A 17,956-nucleotide genomic window follows, 5' to 3' on the forward strand; every position below is an offset into this window, starting at 1 on the left:
ATCCTTACATCTCTTTTCTTTGCCTGTGTCATTTTACTTGATCCTTCACTTTTACTTCCACAGGATTATAAACACCTAGATGGAGACAATGTGGATTTTTTTTAAACTACTTTTTGCATTTCTACCTGTCAGTCTTATACTGTTTTTCTTTGTAGCATTTTCAGGCTACTTAATTGTTATTTCCTGAGCCCTTTTTACTTTTGAGAGATCTTTCTTTTTGCAGTTGCTAGCTGTGATCCTGTCTTCAAGGTCTGCAAGTCTATCTTCAGTTTTGTTCAAGTAGATTTTCCAGCATTTAGTGGAATTTCTAATTTTCTGGATACCTATTTGAAGCTATTTTATGCATGCTATTTCTTTCCTGTATCGACTGTTCACAATTTTCATCCTTTTGATATCATCATCAAGCCTTTTTTTTTATCTATTTCTACTCTAGGTTTGCTGATCCATTCCTTTATGAATGTTGACATTTGTTTTTCTACCTAAGAGATTATTTCTGCTCTGATTTCCTGTATAGCTTCGTGAATTTGTTCCTTTACAAAGGAACAGTTGCTATCATTTTGGATGTTTCAGGTGTGTGTCTTCCATCTTGTATATCTTGTTGTCTCCTGGACTTGTTCTGGGTGGGCTGGAGTTGTGATATTGCATGTTGCTTCTGAGTCTTGTCATTTTTTATTTCAAAAATTTTTATTTTATTTTTTGTGTTGATCCTTGTAAGTTTTTGTAGTAGGTAGCTATATCACTAGTATCAAGTCCTCTCTAGGAAAAGTCTGTTGCTTGAGGAGGTCTTCTGTTTGTATGAAGCTCTTGGCTTGTGTCTGCTTCAAGATTCTACCTTTCCAGTTAATTAAGAGTGAAATGTTCGTATCTGTTTGGCTAAGTCCCCTGTTCTTAGTTGCTGGGCTGTGGTGCAGTTATTACCCTAGAGTTTCCCAGTATTGTCACAGAAGGAAAAATAAGTGATTACAATAGATATGACATCCAAGCTAAAACAGTATAATTACCAATAACAATAGTATCATTCACAGCTTAGAAACTGACAAACTGTGCCAGCTATTAATTCTGTACCTTAAACCATAGGAGCAAATCTACTATTATATAACAGAACTGATAGTAAATTTTGAAGCTGTATTCAACATGTTTTCCCTTGATATAGCAGTTTTACCCTGTAGTGGGGAGATTTAAGAAGGATAGCGGATAAAACAAAGATAACTGAAAAGGAAGTAGAAGCCAGGCTGGAAGACAAAGGATGATCACACAGCTTTGGGAAAGTAGAGAAGAAGGCAGAAGAGAAAGAATGAGGGAGTATGCAAGGGATTATCTGAACTTGGTGCAAGGCTTGGGGGCTGGGATTAGCTTTCTGTGTATGGAGTTTGCTCAGCCATTTAGAAAAGAGAAAAAAGATAAGAAAAAAGAAAAGAGAAAAGAAAAAGAAGAGAAAAACATAAAGAAAAAATAAAGAAAAAGAAAACAAGAGAGAGAACACGGGTAGCCCCACCAGCCTGCTTCTATTCTGTGTGTCTTTGTCCCCAAACACAACTAGTTCACCTAACTTACACCCGTTGGCTGATATTACTCTTGTTGCTTCAGAATTTTCATGCTGCTGGTCCTATTTGTCCATTCTGTGCAACCTAGTTGGGACCCTACTGTGTCACTGGAATATCCTCTGGTCTCTAGGTCTTCCCAAGAGGTCACCTCAGTCATGGAAGCAGTGAGGGGCCGGCCCTTTCTCTGTACCTTCCAGCGTGGTTCATCTGGGCCACAGCAGCAGTGGCGGTGGTGATGGGATGGGCTGCACTCCATGCTGTGTCCAAAATTCTTTTTGGAAACCTTGGGTCACTATGGTTTAGCAAGTTTTTCTCTTGATATATTTTTGGAGTCCTTTAATTGGTTCCCATCTGAAACCTAAGCTACTTTTACTTGGTACCAAAAATTTTCGGTGTAAAATATAACATCCTGAATTTACAGCCACTCACTTTGAAGTGATAAAGTATTTCTTGTTGGACTCTAGGTTGCTCAAAACTCATTTCCTATAACCTATCATTTCTTGGCAGCTTCCAAGAGTAAAGTTCATTCCTTCATTAGAGTTTGTATTCAACTAATTAAAATTTAAGGGAAATTCTCTTGAATTCTTAGGAAAATCATCCTATGGAACACTGATTACATTTTAGGCTTTAATAACATTGATGGTTTAATTGGTCAAATATGTACCCAGATAAATTGCTGGAAGTAAAGGAGACAATTATTTGGTAAATATAGTTCTTTATATTACTACTTCTTAAATAAAAGATTGTATATTCTATTAAGTTCATCCTGTTAGAACAAGGATCTCGTAATTATTCTGAGCATATGACAATTTGATTGAAATTTTATATGCTGGTATAGAATGATATATCTCTTTTTTGAAATGAGAAACAGGGCTAAAAATTTTCTTTGTGTGACAGCTTGTGGATTTCTTTGTTGATATAATGCTCTATTTAAATGCCATCCATTCTAAGGTTCAGTTCATAGTGAAATTAAGGCACTCACTCTCAAGTCATAAGGTATTTCTTGTTGGCCCCTAGGTTCCTCAGAAATGTCTCTCACTTCCTCTAACCAGTCACCTCTTGGCAGCTTCCAATAACAGACTTCAATTCTTTCATAAAACTTTGATCAACTAATGAAATTTTAAGGGAAACTTTTCCAAATCCTTTCAGGTTTGAACCTACATTGTTTTTCTTTTGTTGGTAACAGACTAAATTGGGAGCACGAAAAAAGAAAAAGAATTTTTCTTACAATATAAATGCCTTGAGGTCTATTTCATATGATCATAGGGGAAGTGGATTTTGTTAAGGGAAAGTACCATCTCCGGTTGGCACATTGGTATAAAAACCGCTTTTGTTTATTGCTATTTGAGTGCTTATTATCACAATTAACATTTCTTTTAGTGCCATGCTCATCCTTCTGACACCTTGAATATATCCACAAGAAAAATTGTATGAGTCTTTAATTTGAAAAGCAATATGAGAACTCACGACAATAAAAAGGAGCATGTTTTTTTTTTTAAGCCAGACTTTAATGATCAGTCTGATGTCACTTAGAAATAGATACAGAGAGAGCAGCTTCATCTGATAGGTGCCACAACCCTTCCACCCTTTTTTCACACTTGATTCAATTCTGCCAAACCATGGTAGCAACCTTAGTTGCTGAGAAACAGCCTAGATATACTGAAAGGGACGTGGCTGCCGTAAAGGACTTCCCAATTATATCTCTCCACTGACAAGTTCTTAGTTAATTCTCAAGCTGGGGTCACATATTTGCTGTCTGTCGCAAATCCTGCCATCATTAAGCAAGACCTTATCATCCAAAGAGGTGTTGTGAATATTTATTTCAGTATGATTCCAGCTATACACAACTATTATGTTAGACCAAGTCATCTTCAGGAATACTTTATCTCAGAACTCCTCAACTGTCCTTTTTTCCACTGACACACAGACACAATTTTTGCCTTTCCTGTACATATTTATTTATTAATTCTAACATTTTTATTTTACTCTATCTTTAGTCTTTTGAACTCATCGTTTCTTTCTATTGTCATCTAGGTTCTAGACTTGTCTGCAGATTGGATGTTGTACTTATGAAGATATTTGATGTGGCATACAACACATGCAATAAGTAACAATTGAACTTTAATAATTGTGTTGAAGGGAATATACAAATGAGACCTGACTTTGTGCCTATCAATAGAGTTTTGTCAGAACTGCATTTTTTTTTTTTTTTTCCCCTCCGGTACCGGGAACCGAACTCACAACCTTGCGCTTGCCAGGCAGGCGCTTTTGCCACTGAGCTAAATCCCCAGCCCCCAGAACTACATATTATTCTCATAATTATTCTCATAGCATAATCCTGAAAGGTAAATGAGTGAATAGTGGCAAACAGAGTATGTCATGAGCCCAGAAAGGAAAATATCTACTCTTGAGATCCATCCTACCATCTCCACTACTTTGCTCCAGCTGATGTTTAAGTGACTATTGTGTACTTTTACATATTTAAGCTAATAAGAAGAGTCTGTCCTCAGTACTCACTAAGCTCTAAACAAAAACTCATTTCCTTTTTCAAATGCATGCCCTCTTCTTTTATTGCTGCTATTTTAATTTTATCCCTTATCTCACATTTGAAATCTTCAAGTTCCAAGTTCCCCATTACTTTTAAAGTACAAATATGTCTTTACCATTTACTTTTCCCCACTTGAGTCCATATGTAAGTTCTCAATGTGAGAATATTTTTAGCAACTTCTGTCTTGCCAGTGAGAAAGGGGCTTAAGCATTGGTACAGTTTTCCTTTAACTTAATGTTTTAATGATAGAAAACTAAAGCGTTAAAGCTGATTACAGAGTATGCTGTTGGTGAGTTACATAATGGTGATTCATGGAGGAAATCAGAACATCAGGATGAACATCATGCATTTGGTAAACTGGACATGAGAAAACTTAGACTGTTGCATAAGATAAGTAAAATTTATGGAAGACTTCAGTATTGTCTCAGCAACCGTTTGCTCTCTTTGGCCAGTACATCCTTAAGATGCATATCCTCCATCTGACCTTCTCAGGTCTGATCTGCCAAATGCAGAGTCATCTCTACAGCACATCAACTCTTACCACTCACAATATTTGCCTTGCTGGTGTTTGTCCACAGCCTTATATTTGAAATCAATGTGTAGTATTTTAATAAAATAATGTATCTCTTATACTTATGGAAACATCACCCAACTAACAATTGAATAGACATAGAAGATTTTATTAAATGTCAATTCAAATTTATTAAATTTAGATGTTCTCTAAAGTTTGCCCATATTTTAACTAGCAATATTCTAGAACTATCACAATTTCCTGAAAAAAATCATCAATTTTTTTACCTATTAGCAAACATATTAAAAATAAAAATTTTATAATTTCACCCTCATAAACATCCATCCACTGTATCTCTCAGAAACTGGTATTTACAAAATGCATAAATGTTTGCAGTGAACCACAGTGTACCAGATGCTGTGCTAGATGCTGATGACACAGTAAAAAAATAGAAAACTAGTCTCTTACTCTCCCTGTGGAGTTTGCAGTGCAGTCAGTTAAGATTTTTGCTGATGAGTGAGAGATGTATTTGTGTTGAAAGCTTTGTATGTGTTGAGGACATATACCTTTGTAAAATTTGTTTTGAGAAATAAAGTAGGGAGAATGCATTTCAAGGGGTGAAAGCACGTGTGGTTATTTCTGTGTCTCCTAGGTACTGCCAGTGACTTGGACAGTGGACACATGGCTGTTTCACTGCTTGATGTGGCTTCATGCTGCGGTTTGGGATTCCTTTGGGATGGCCTTAGGATCTTCTACAAAGTGGGTCTGAACTTGATTGCAAACTAAGGTTCAAGTAGGATGAAATTTTTGCTTAGCTATCCATGCATGAATATACTTTATCAGTTTTATAAAGTATGCTATTTCTAAAGATGTAGCAACTTATAATTTTTTCCAGTTAGGAACGCTGAAACATTGCACAACTATATCTTAGTACAGTTTCTGAAATAAGTAAAGAGTTGATGAAATGAATGGAGAATAATAGCTCTTTCTGTTTAATATTTGTTGATTCTATTCATCTTTTAGAACCCGTGTTGCTTTTTCTTGCCTGTTATTTTATATGTGGAACAAGAAGAGGAGCATGGAAGAAAACTTCCCTAGTTTTCAATCTTTCATTACAGGACTGAATGTCTTTCAAAAGAACCAAATGTTCTAAAGTGTGCAAGTCTCTTATCTGAAAGGTGACATTAGATTAAATGATCCAAAAACTCATTTAGGTGCTAAAGTTATGAGATCAAAAGTGTGAAAAAATGACCTCTTTCTAGCTAAAATTTATGAAATTTGAAGTTATTCTCTCAAAACTTTTAAAAACTCTGTGAGGTAGCTATCATTATTGTCTCTATTTTAGGATAAGGAACTGGGAGCTATGAGATGATAGGGATCAGATGGACGGTCCTGGAGTTGCTAAGTATCATTAGTAAAAGCCCTCACTATCTAAGTTAGGTCCTAATCATTGAACCACTGACATGTAAGTTAAAAAGAACAGGATTTACTTTATATGCTGTTGTATTGCAATTAAAAATAAATGAGTGGAACCCATTAGTCTTTTTAAAAAATTTATTTTAAAAATAAAAGGAAAACATATTAATAAACAGACATCTATTTACAAAATAGCATAAGAACAATACAAACAATACAGAGTTACAGACAAAGTGGTAGGAAATTAACAATATTTGTTCTACTACATATTGATATCTTCAAAGTGGTTTCTCAGGAAAACAAATAGAGACATGCAAGATTGATCAAACAAGTAATCATTAACTATTCCTTTCAGTAAAGCGATAGAAGTCAGTACTACAGCTATGTTAGCTATCCTGTATATACATAATATGTATATGTATAATTTATACATACATAATTTCCCCTTTTTTCTTTTCTCTTTTCCCTCACCCCAGTTGCTCTTTACTTTTGAGCATCTTCCTTTTGTTTCACAATGCCTATCATAATTCCTAATTTTTATTCACTCTTTCAGGTTCTTACACTAGTGAAACAATATGTTGCTTACACATGGAAGTCTGGTTTATTTCACTTAAGAGGATGGTCTCTAGTGACCATTTACCTGTAAAAACCTTGAGTTTATCTTTCTTTACAGCTGAGTAGTATCCCATTATATAAAAGTACTACAATTTTTTTTATCCAGTCCTCAGTGGATGGACATTTGTGTTGCTTCCACAGTTTAGCAATTACAAATTGCACTGCTATGAACATGGATGCACATATATCGCTGTGATATGATATTTTTAGATCTTCTGGGAAAATATCCAGAAGGGGAATAGCTGGATTGAATGGGACCTCTAGACCTAATTTTCTGAGGAATCTCCAACCTGATTTCCACAGTGGTTTCACCAGTCTGCATTCTCACCAGCAGTGGAGAAGAGTTCCTATTTCTCCACAGCCTCGCCAACATTTGTTATTGGTTGATTTCTTAATGATAGCCATAGGATAGAAAACTTACTCTTCACATATTATCACAGAATCCTCTCATATTTTCATGGGCTTGAAGAGAATTCTACCAAAATAAAGAAACATTTGAAAAAAAAGAAACAACTAGGCGACACTATAGATTACTGAAGCAATGTAACCTGTTGTTACAAATTGAATTTTACACAGCTTGCGCATAAATGCTTATCCTTGATAGGATGAAGACCAAGGCACAGGGAGATCAAACAGCATATTACAAAGCAAGAGAGTATTATGCAAGAGAAAGTCAGTAGTAGTGGGGAACACACTCAGCTTTAGGGAGCTGATTTACTTACAATGAAATCTTTCTCCAACTGCCATTTTGTCATTTAAATTCAAATGTTGAAACTTCCCAAATGTAATTTCCCACTAATACATGATCTATGGGTTGATTGAACATGCCAATGTTTTAACTTAAAAATTTGAAAATACTTCCTCTTTTATCAACTCTTAACACTGGGATTTAATTGCCTCTAAACTCCATTTGGCACAAGGGGGAGTCTCTGTTCGGATTCCTCTTCTGGGCAAAGACAAATGAGTTGGGGATCTCAAATTCTTGATGGTGTAGGATGAAGGAGTCTATGCCATTCTTGGAAGAAGGATATTTATGTCACTGAGTGGGAATAAGAAATGACTGGGTTTTAAAGAAAGATTGAAGATCTTGTCTAGAAGATAGAGTGACTCTACATAGTAGTAAAAGATTGATTATAATTTCCTGGATTCCTTTGTTCTCAGCCACAGAGTTCTTTGATATATTATATATGTATGTACATAAAAAGCTGGAGGTACACAGTGGGGTGAGGTATGAGAGGTCACTCTATGCACACAGTAATTACATTCTAAATACATGGAATCAAGCGTCAATCCTTTGACACCTAAGCAATATTTTTGTATCCAATATTTTGTACCCAATTTATTTTTCTTAAGTAGAAGATACTGAGATGCCAACAGTGTCCTTACTTTTGCTTATTTTGGTAGTTGTGGCCCTTGCCATGGTGATAATATTCATTTTGAAACCTGTTCCCTCTTCACAAGTCAGGTGTTAGATAAGGTGGCCTCCTGTGTGGCTACTGTGGAAAAGTCATTCCTTGGCATGGTCAAGAATTTGTATAGATGGCCTACCCTTCAAGATATTCTTCCATGTTATGCTATATTGCCTGATAGCATGGCACCTAAGAACAATTTCTCTAGCTTATAACATTTTCATACATTGTCCTAATATTTTCTTGGGGAACTAGGAAGTTTATATCAGGATATTTCCCTCATATTTCATGAATTAAAGAGTCTTGCTCTAAAGGTAAAGGTATGAAATGGTGGGATGCTGTCAAATTCTTGAAGAGCCTTTGTAGGGAAGATTATATTACCTTAACTTCAGCTATAAGAAACTAAAGAGTATAAAAGAAGAAGTAAACATGAACTGCATACTAAAAGAAAGTGTTCTTGTATCAAAAGTGCTTAGGCATTTGAAGAAGAAGAATGAATTTTTGCAATGTTGGGACAGCAAATAAAAGCCACATTCATTAAAAGTTAATGATGTAGGATGCAGATAATGAGAAGTAGAAATGGGATTCATAGAGACATATTATCTTTGTAATGCATGGCAAAACTTAATGTATAATCAACATTACTCAACAGTTCCAAGGGTTATTTTTATCCCAGTGCCTTTAAAATTCAAACCATTAAAGATTCATGGTCCCCAAGCCGTGTGTTTTCTACACTTAGAGACATTTATGTTGTGTGGGCAAACTGCTTGCTAATAGCAACATTTGCTATTTTGCATTGTAATAAAGGCCGCCTTGTTTTGCATAATGTTATTCACTCATTCATTTTGTAAACACTAAGGGAAGGCTAGGCCTGGGTGTACACTTGGTGAACAAGAAAACACAGGGCTTAAGAGATTTGCATCAGCCTTGGAAAAAGGGAGAAAGAGAGAAAGTGAAAGAGGTAAAAGGAAAATGCTCCTTACCATCTTAGACTAGCAACTATTTAAGTGTGAGTAAAAGTTGGGAATTGTTAATGCAATTTTATAGAAGAGGAAGTAAGGTCTTCAGAGGTGAAAGAGTTGTTCTGCTCTCCTAGTTGTTAGGCTTCAGAGTGCAATCCATGTCCTAAATTGGCCTATGTTCTTCCTACCATATCACATTCTATTTGTCGCTGGACTGTACACAGGAGAATTTGAAGTATGATTTTACTCTCCTAGTAGAATTTCTGTGTACACATAATAAGCTTTCTGTTGTTACATATGGCCCATACTCCATAGAATTCATGTATTTTTTTTTCTTGGTACCACGAGCCGAACTCAGGACCTTGTGCTTGCCAGGCAGGAGCTTGTGCTGCTGAGCTATATCCCTGGTCAGTCCGTGGAATTAGAGTGAGGAAACAACATTGTCATACAACAAGAGTAAAAAGTACAACCTCACATCAACATCTCTGAGGGATGAACCAAGCATTTTTTTTAAATTAAATTAATGAATAAAAATATAGTCATGATTTATATACAATTTATTTTGTGAGGGTGCACAACAGAAATTAGAAGTCCTTGAAAAATATAGGGGTATATTTTTAAAAGAGGAATAAAAAGTTAATAAGAATTAAATAATTAAGGCATATGTAAATGGATTTTGTGTTTTGGTTTTTCATCTTTAAAGCAAACATTATATAAAATATATATGTAAAATCAGCTTAAATTATTACTGTAGTATGATATTCCTTTTGATTTTCACTAATAAACTATAGATGCACTAACAGAATACTGTAATATTCAAGGTACTTCTCCTCCACCCAACTTCTTATATCTTCTCAGTGTCTTTTGAAATTGAGAATAAAGTTTCTGCTAGCTCATTACGCATGCAAGTCCACTTGACATTCTACGTGGCCTCCTTTGAATCTGCAGTGGAAAGTTAAATCTCCTTTTATTTCCACAGAGTCCTACTTCTCATCTAGTTATTTATCCTTTCATTCTCGCCCTTCTCACCTCAGCTTTCAACCCTGAGTGGTGATGAACAGTTCTCCCAACATAGATGAGCATATTTTGCTTCTCTTCACATTTCCATGTATTTTCCTTGAAAGAGAAGATATTTCATTTATGAGCCTGGGGACATTCTACGTTTCAATTTTATATTTTTCAAGTCATGTTGTCCTGGTATCTTAGTTTTTCTAATACTATAAACAGAAATGTTATTTCTTTCTTATTGATTCCTTTACTACAATAATCAGTGTTTATATCAAAATTTCATCATTTCATTAAAGATTACAGTAGTTCATTATTTGAAATTGAGCTATTGTGTTAGGACACAGCAAACTAAATAATGGATTCATCTCATCCTAAATGCCTCGTTTTCAAACTGAAACTAAAAAAGCAAGTAGAATTCTAAATAGATAAATTTTCCTAAAAAACAAATCTCAGTCTGAGTCATCAAAAAGGAAGTCTTCTCTATTTTTATGCTCTCCTCACCGAATCAGCCAACTGAAGTAGATGAATCTTCTTGTTTTCTATTATTCTATTTCCTTGTTCTCACCTCATTTACTCCCTTGCCATTGCTCCGTAGGAGGCTTTCTTCTATTTGCAAATTCAGGCTGCCTTGATTCATCAATTATAAATTCAAGCCACCCCAGTACTTACAACCAAGTGCATGAGATGGTGTACTTTTATTATTTTCAAGGATATTTGTCTTAACGTTAGTCTGAACCTGGAAACAGATTCTGAGATGAGTAAGTTTCTGTAAAGGGCTTACTGGGGAGCTTGCAAGAGCTGTATGTATTTGGGACTGAAAAAGGCAGGACGTGAGTACAGAGCAAAGCTATCCTATGATGTAGTTGGTTCCATGAAACTTCTGCAGTGGAAAAGAAGGGCCTTCCAGACCATTCTGAAAGGAGGCAAGAGTTCTGAATCTTTATGTCCTATATGAATCAGTCTCTGACTTCAGTTGACTTCTATAGGTGATGACAATTTCCTAGGAAGAATGAAATTGCAATCTCTTAGCAGTCCAGATTTCCAGGAACTGGGTCCAAGAGACACAAACTCTGAAGATGGCGTCTAAGTGATTCTTCATAGTATGTACTACAATGTTCAAAGTGAGTTTCTGAAACAAATAAATTTCACAGTGGGCATGTGAGCACAGTGCAGAAGAAATGATCTTGGGAAACTGGGTTTCCCAGTCAGACTTTTAAGAAATATGTTGTCTTTGCATCCTGCAACATTGCTAAGTTTACCTAGTAGACCTACTAAAATTGTGGAAATGCTTGAAGGTTTTCCATATATGTGACCATGTTCTCTGTGAATAAAGGCAATTTTATCTTTTTAGTCTGTGGTTTTTTTTTATTCCTGTCTGTTTATGACCTTAGGAAAAAACCTTAGCAATTCTTGTCTGTTCATTTCCTTAGGTATTTTTTATTTATTATAATATTAGCTGTATACATTTACAGATATCCTTTATCAGGTAGAAGAAATGTACTTCTATTTCTAGTTTTCTGAAGAGTTCTTCTTGAAAGCATTTCTAATATTTTTCTGTATCTGTTGAACAAATCAAGGTTTTTAATCTTCTGTACTATTGTTATGATGACTATAACGATTGATTTTTCTTATCTTGAATTCACCTTGTAGTCCCAGAATAAAGCACTTTTGATACTAAAGTGTCATCTATTTTATATATTGCTAGACTTGTATTGTAATATACTGCTAAGAATTTTTATGGCTATATTTATGAGGAATTAATTTTCTTTAGCTCACACTTCTTATATTGTCTTTGGTTTTATTATGATGATATTGCTTTCACAAGTGAGATAAAAATATTCTCTCTTCAGTTTTATGAACAAATATAGGTAGGATGGATATTACTTTTTACTTAAATGCTCAGGAACCTCGAGGTAATTTGATGCAGGAAATTTTGTTATGGACAGCTTTGTGATTAACAGCTCAAATCCATCCATTGTTAAAGGCTGCTTAGGTTTCCTGGTTTGTTCTTTTTTACTTTTTTATTTTAAAAATTAAAAAACTGACAATGAAAAAAATCAAAACAACATAAGAACAACAAAAATGATACACAACCTCAAGACAAAATATCTTTAATGAAGTTGCTCAGTCCATTAGACATAAGAATGTAAGACTGATCAAACAATCAAAGACAGTAACAAGTTGGGGCTGGGGATTTGGCTCAGCAGCACAGTGCCTGCCTGGCAAGCATGAGGTTGTGAGTTTGATTCCCAGTACTGGAAAAAAACAAAACCAACAAACAAAAAAAAGACAGTAACAAGTAAAAAAAAAAAAAAAAATTAATAATAACATGGAAAATGATGCAGAGCTTCACCACACAAAATGGTAAGAGTTCAACAATGATTCCTATTCTGCATATTGTTTTCAGATCAGTCACTTTAGTTACCAAATTCAAGTGTGTGAAATTGTTCAAGAAAAAAGAAAATTTGAAGCACTGGCTGTTCCTCTCAATAAACTACAGACATCAGCAATACACCGATTCCACCTATCCTTATATATACATATAAATTTTATTTTCATTTAAAAAAAACCCGATATAACAAAAATAAATACATAAAGAAAACAGCATAGAGAGAAATAAAAATGATACAGAATTTCAAAACATGGCGATAAGATATTAACAATAGTTGTTATACAACAAAATTTCACCTTCAAAATGGTTGCGCATATAACCAGATATAGGCATGCAAGACTGATCAAAGAATTACACATCAATAGTTCCTTTCAATAAACCCACAGATAGCTAGGATAATTGTACTACTAATATCTGTTTTTTAAGTTTAACAATTTTTGCCTTATTGAAGATACACAAAGAAATAAATAGGGAAAAAGGAGGTTTTTGCTGTTTTGGAAGAATTTTAATTAGCAAATCTACAAAAGAACAGAAATAAAAATAGAGAGTTATATAATTATATCATCCTATGCCTTGATATATGTATAATTCTATATAACATTATAAGGTAAATCATTATAAATAATGAATATAATTATTACATGGTGATTTTCTATTCTTTATACATGACGTAATAATGACAATAATTGCTGCAGGAAGATCCACTGATGGATTTTAATTACTTTCTTCATGTTGATTCACATGCTTTGTGTTTGGGATTCCCTTACTGTTTTGCATCTGTCTATTCATGGTTTTCATGATTGAAAATGTGAATTATTTCTTCAAATATTTCCTTTCTTTCCCATTTCTTTCTTATCTTTGTTAAGATAAGTTTTTAATTATTCTACAAAAATTATTCTTTTCATTTTTTGTCTTTTCTTTTGAGTAATTTCTCTGTGTGGACAAATTCACCAATTTCTTCCACAACATCTAGTGTGCTTTCATACTTCTCTAATATTTATGTCACTTTACATATATTAGTGTTCATCTCTAGAAATTTGTTTTGGACCTTTTTACTATTTTCTATGTCTCTTTAACCTTTTGAATACATTTATAAAAATAACTGCTTAAATATATTTGTTACATAAATATAACTGTGTCCCGATTTAAATTCATTTTTCTTTTCAATATGGCTTCTAACTCTAACTTTTTTACATGTCTGATGATCTTTCATTGGATGTTAAATATTGTGAATTTCATCTAATTAGTTGCTGAATATTTTATATTCTTATAGATATTTTTTACCTTTTTTACAGAATATAGTTAAGATTCTTTGAAAAAGTTTGTTCTCCAAAAACTTGCTTTTGATATTTATTAGATGGTGTTATAGTTTGTGTCTGCATGTCCCCCCAGAGCCTCATGCAGTCATGGGGCAGGCTTCTAGGATTTGTGATTGATTCATGGTACATTTCTGGAATTATGGGTGTGAGTGCCACACCCGCCCTGGGGCGGGTAGTTTGTATATAATATAAGGGAGGGAAAGAGGCTGCTTGCTGCCACTCCTCTCTTCTGCTCTTGCTGCTTTTTGCTGTTTTCTGCTGCCATGAACTGTTGCCCTCTGCCATGTGTCACTCTACCTTGGAATCAGCCAAGTATGGACTGAAACCTCCACAAACTGCAACCTAGATAAACCTTTCCTTCATTAGTTCTGGGCCTCAGGTATTTTGTCTCAGCAAGGACAGAAAAGTAACCAAGACAGACAGGGTCAGAAACTTCTTCAGTCTTGTGTTAATTACTCTCTGTTGTCAAGGCAACACTCCTCTAAATACCCTCCTTCATGAACTAGGCCCTTTATTTATGTGGTTTTTCTTTTGGCTAGTGGAGGCAGGCACCACTCCTGAACAGCACTTTCTACATCAAACGTATGCATTGCTCACTCACAATCTGCTGAATGCATAAGAAATATCTTCTACTAATCATCCCTATTTTTTCTCTTTGTATCTTTCTCCTCTCAGGTAATGTTTCTGGCCAATTGTTGTCATGTTGATTTCCTCAGTCTCTCATATCATCTTCAGTCAGAGGAGGGGGTTGGTTATATTCACATATGTCGCCCCTTTTGCACTATAGCCTGAAAACCTTTGTAGTTTTAGTGCTCATATGATTTTTTTCCCATCTCTCAGAGATTACTGTCATATGTTGCTTGAGGTTCAAGTGTTTTAAAAACCATTATTTTGTTTTATTTTGTGTCTTTTTGTTTTATTCAAGGAGAAAGTTAAGCATAATCACTTTTATTCTATTTTGGGTGAGAGGGGAAGTCCTACCTTCTTATTTTTGAGTCTTTTTTAATGTATTTTTACAGTACATCTGTCTAGTATGTAATGATTACATTCATCATGGGTAGTTGGTACATGTACCTAACATATTTTAATTATTTTTCTGTCCCTTGTCCTTTCCATCCCTCCAACTCTTAATCCCATTTCCATTTGAAAAAGCTTTATTTCCATTTTTATTTGATTTTCTCTTTTAATCCTTTGAACAGACCATTTCCATCATTATTAAATTTACTGGTTCCAAAGTGCCTGCTGTGAAAGACATAATGAACTGTAGTGCCTAATGCAAAAGAAACAAAAAAAGAAAAAATAGGAACACTGCTTCTCAAATAAACTCACATGTTGGGTAAGAGTGTGTGTAAACAGCAAGAAGTAAACTGTACTGAATTATTCTTTCTCTCAATGGGAGACTTACTTGAATTCAATACCCAAGTGACTTTTATAAGAAAATTTGTATGGTTTTCATGAAACACTCATATTTTCTTTTGCCATCTACTGTACTCTGTGGTCATATAGTATAAAGAAAAAGTCAAAGCCAAGGTAATTCAGGAGCAAAATAAAAGGTAATACAATACACAGAGATAGATCCTTGGTACATGGGAAAAGAGTAAGAGATGGAGGGAGAGAAAAAGGATATGAAAAGAGTGTTAAGGCATGTTTTGTACATGTAGTAATTCTCCAAGATGAATTTCATCATGTACTGACAATATATATGAATAAAAATATAAATTAGAAGTGAACCTTAAGACTAAATTTTAACACAAATAAAAAATAAATCCTATTTTTATATGAAAAGAAAGACAAACACTGAACTTTTGATCAAGTTTAAGATGAATTACATCAACTTAGGTTTGCTGAAAGCACATTCAATTATGGTTGAGATAAGCTTAGATTATGAATGATTACATAACAGAAATATTTGGCAAATATTTATTAAGGCACTAAGCTACACATTGCACTATGATAGCTAATTTACTTGGGTGGGACAGGGTGATTGATTGTTGCATTTGCCTTGCTTTTCTGTTATTCTAAACATCTGGAAAGCAAATACATTTTCCTCCTTTTTTTAAGGTATTAATCGTATGCCTAACGCTCTGTTACTTTACCCATGCATTTGCCAATCTACTTTATTCTCAAATAAAACAAATGTGAACCACCACTTTCACTTACCACTGATTCATCAATTATTAATATATGCTGATGATTACAGGCCGCATAGCAGAATGTTTTTCATACAGGCATAATACACGGCAGAATCCATTTATAAGAGAAACTGGCACATTCTCTTTACTGGGAAGAAATTTTTTAATGATTAAATGAGTCTAACCTAAAATAGGGTGGGTTGTTGAAGTATAACTTTCTGTTTTGATCAGCGAGGAAACGTTTTCACATGGAAGACAAATCTGTGTAACAAAAAATAAGCTAGAATGCTGGAAAATCCTATTCCATCACTAAGATTACATACTCTTCTATCAATTTTCTCTTGTGAAACACCAAAATCTATAGTATGTTCCCATGCTATAAATCCTTTATTGTAACCTTTCTCTGATACTTCTAATTTCATTCAAAATTTCTTGTGATATTCTCTAATGTTTCTTAGGGAAGTTAATTCCATGTATTTCTGTTCTTGGCCCTTCATTATGTGCGTGGGTGTGTGTATGTGTGTGTGCGTGTGTGTGTGTGTGTGTATTTTGAACCGGGAAATGAACTCAGGACCTTGCACTTGCAAGGTAGGTGCTGTGCAGCTAAGCTATATCCCCAGTCTCTTTCATTAGGTCTCAATGGTCAGTATTAAACAAAAATTAGTAATATGTTACATAAAACATTTGAAAGGTTGGTGTTTCACCTGTGGGATGCACCCCTCAACATGCCAGTCCTCCCTTCCCTTTTCCACTTACCCTACATCAAATCCTGTCTCCCACAAAGTCAAGTGCAGAGGTCCTAGACTTGTTTCTCAACTGGTTGTTCTTAGATATGTAAAGTGAATCAAACTATTACATGAAATCTGAATGAGTAGAACAAAATGTTAGGAACAAACAAGATAAATGAGATGTTTGTGTGACTCTAGAAAAACAAAAAGTTGATATAAGAGTGAATGCTAGTAAAAATTATATATGAACTAGAGAAATTTGTGAAATGATTACAACCATAAATAATACTAAGTGTTCTTGACAAAAGGTCAGGAAAATTTTTATAAGCCATATTTAATTGGAAGTTAAATGGTCAGCTTTTTAAATAGAAACAAATTTAAATGACAAATTATCCAGTTAACAGGGCAAGTTAGACTGAAGTAAAAAATGGTTCCAGAATATCATCTCCATATACTATTAAGATGGAAGGTCTAATGCCTGATGAATGAGAGGTCCAGGAAGAAAAGGGAAAAATTAAAGAGGATAATTCAGAGGTGAAATGGTTCTGGTAGCTAAGGAATAGTTGATTCAGACTAACTATTCTGCTTTGGAAAGTTTAAAATAGGAAATGTACACAAAATAAATTTTCTTGGGCTGGGGATTTAGCTCAGCGGCACAGCGGCTGCCTGGCAAGCTCAAGGTTGTGAGTTTGATTCTTGGTACTGGGAAAACAAAAACAAAAACAAAAAAAAAACAGACAAAAAAATAAATACATAAACTTTCTTGTGGACATCAAAGACCTAGTAAGATCATGACAAAGTGATTTAGTCTTTAAGAAAACAAATAAAGCTCTGAATTTTAGAAAGTGAATATGGTTTCTACTCAGGAACATTTGCCAATAGAATGACAGCAGAAGAGATCTGCAGATTTGCATTTGCAAAAATCAGAATACAGATAGCTGGGCCTGGTGGCACATGCCTGTAACCCCAGCACTCTGGAGGCTGAGGAAGGAGGATCCTTGCAAGTTTGAGGCCAGCCCCGAGCTGCAAAGTGAGCTCAAGACCAGCCTGAACTGCATAATGAGACCCTGTATCAAAAAGACAAAGAAAAAAAATACAGGTAGCAAGGAGTCAAAATCACAGTTCCACTAGACATAGGACTAAAATGTGTGGATGAAAAGGGATAAATACCCATCCGGCATCCTAGATTCAGGAAAGTTCAAAGAACTCAAAAGAAATACAGCTACTTTCAGACACATACATACCTGCACAAATTCACACATGCATACAGAAACAAGCTGAAAGAATGCATTGCAGTGACCCTTCACTAAAGAAAAATTTAAATAATTCACAAAAGAGTAACTTTAGCAGAGGAACTAGCCAAGCTTCTAGA

Source organism: Chinchilla lanigera, unplaced genomic scaffold, assembly GCF_000276665.1.
Source record: "Chinchilla lanigera isolate Chin_1 unplaced genomic scaffold, ChiLan1.0 scaffold00023, whole genome shotgun sequence".
In the NCBI taxonomy this organism is placed as follows: domain Eukaryota; kingdom Metazoa; phylum Chordata; class Mammalia; order Rodentia; family Chinchillidae; genus Chinchilla; species Chinchilla lanigera.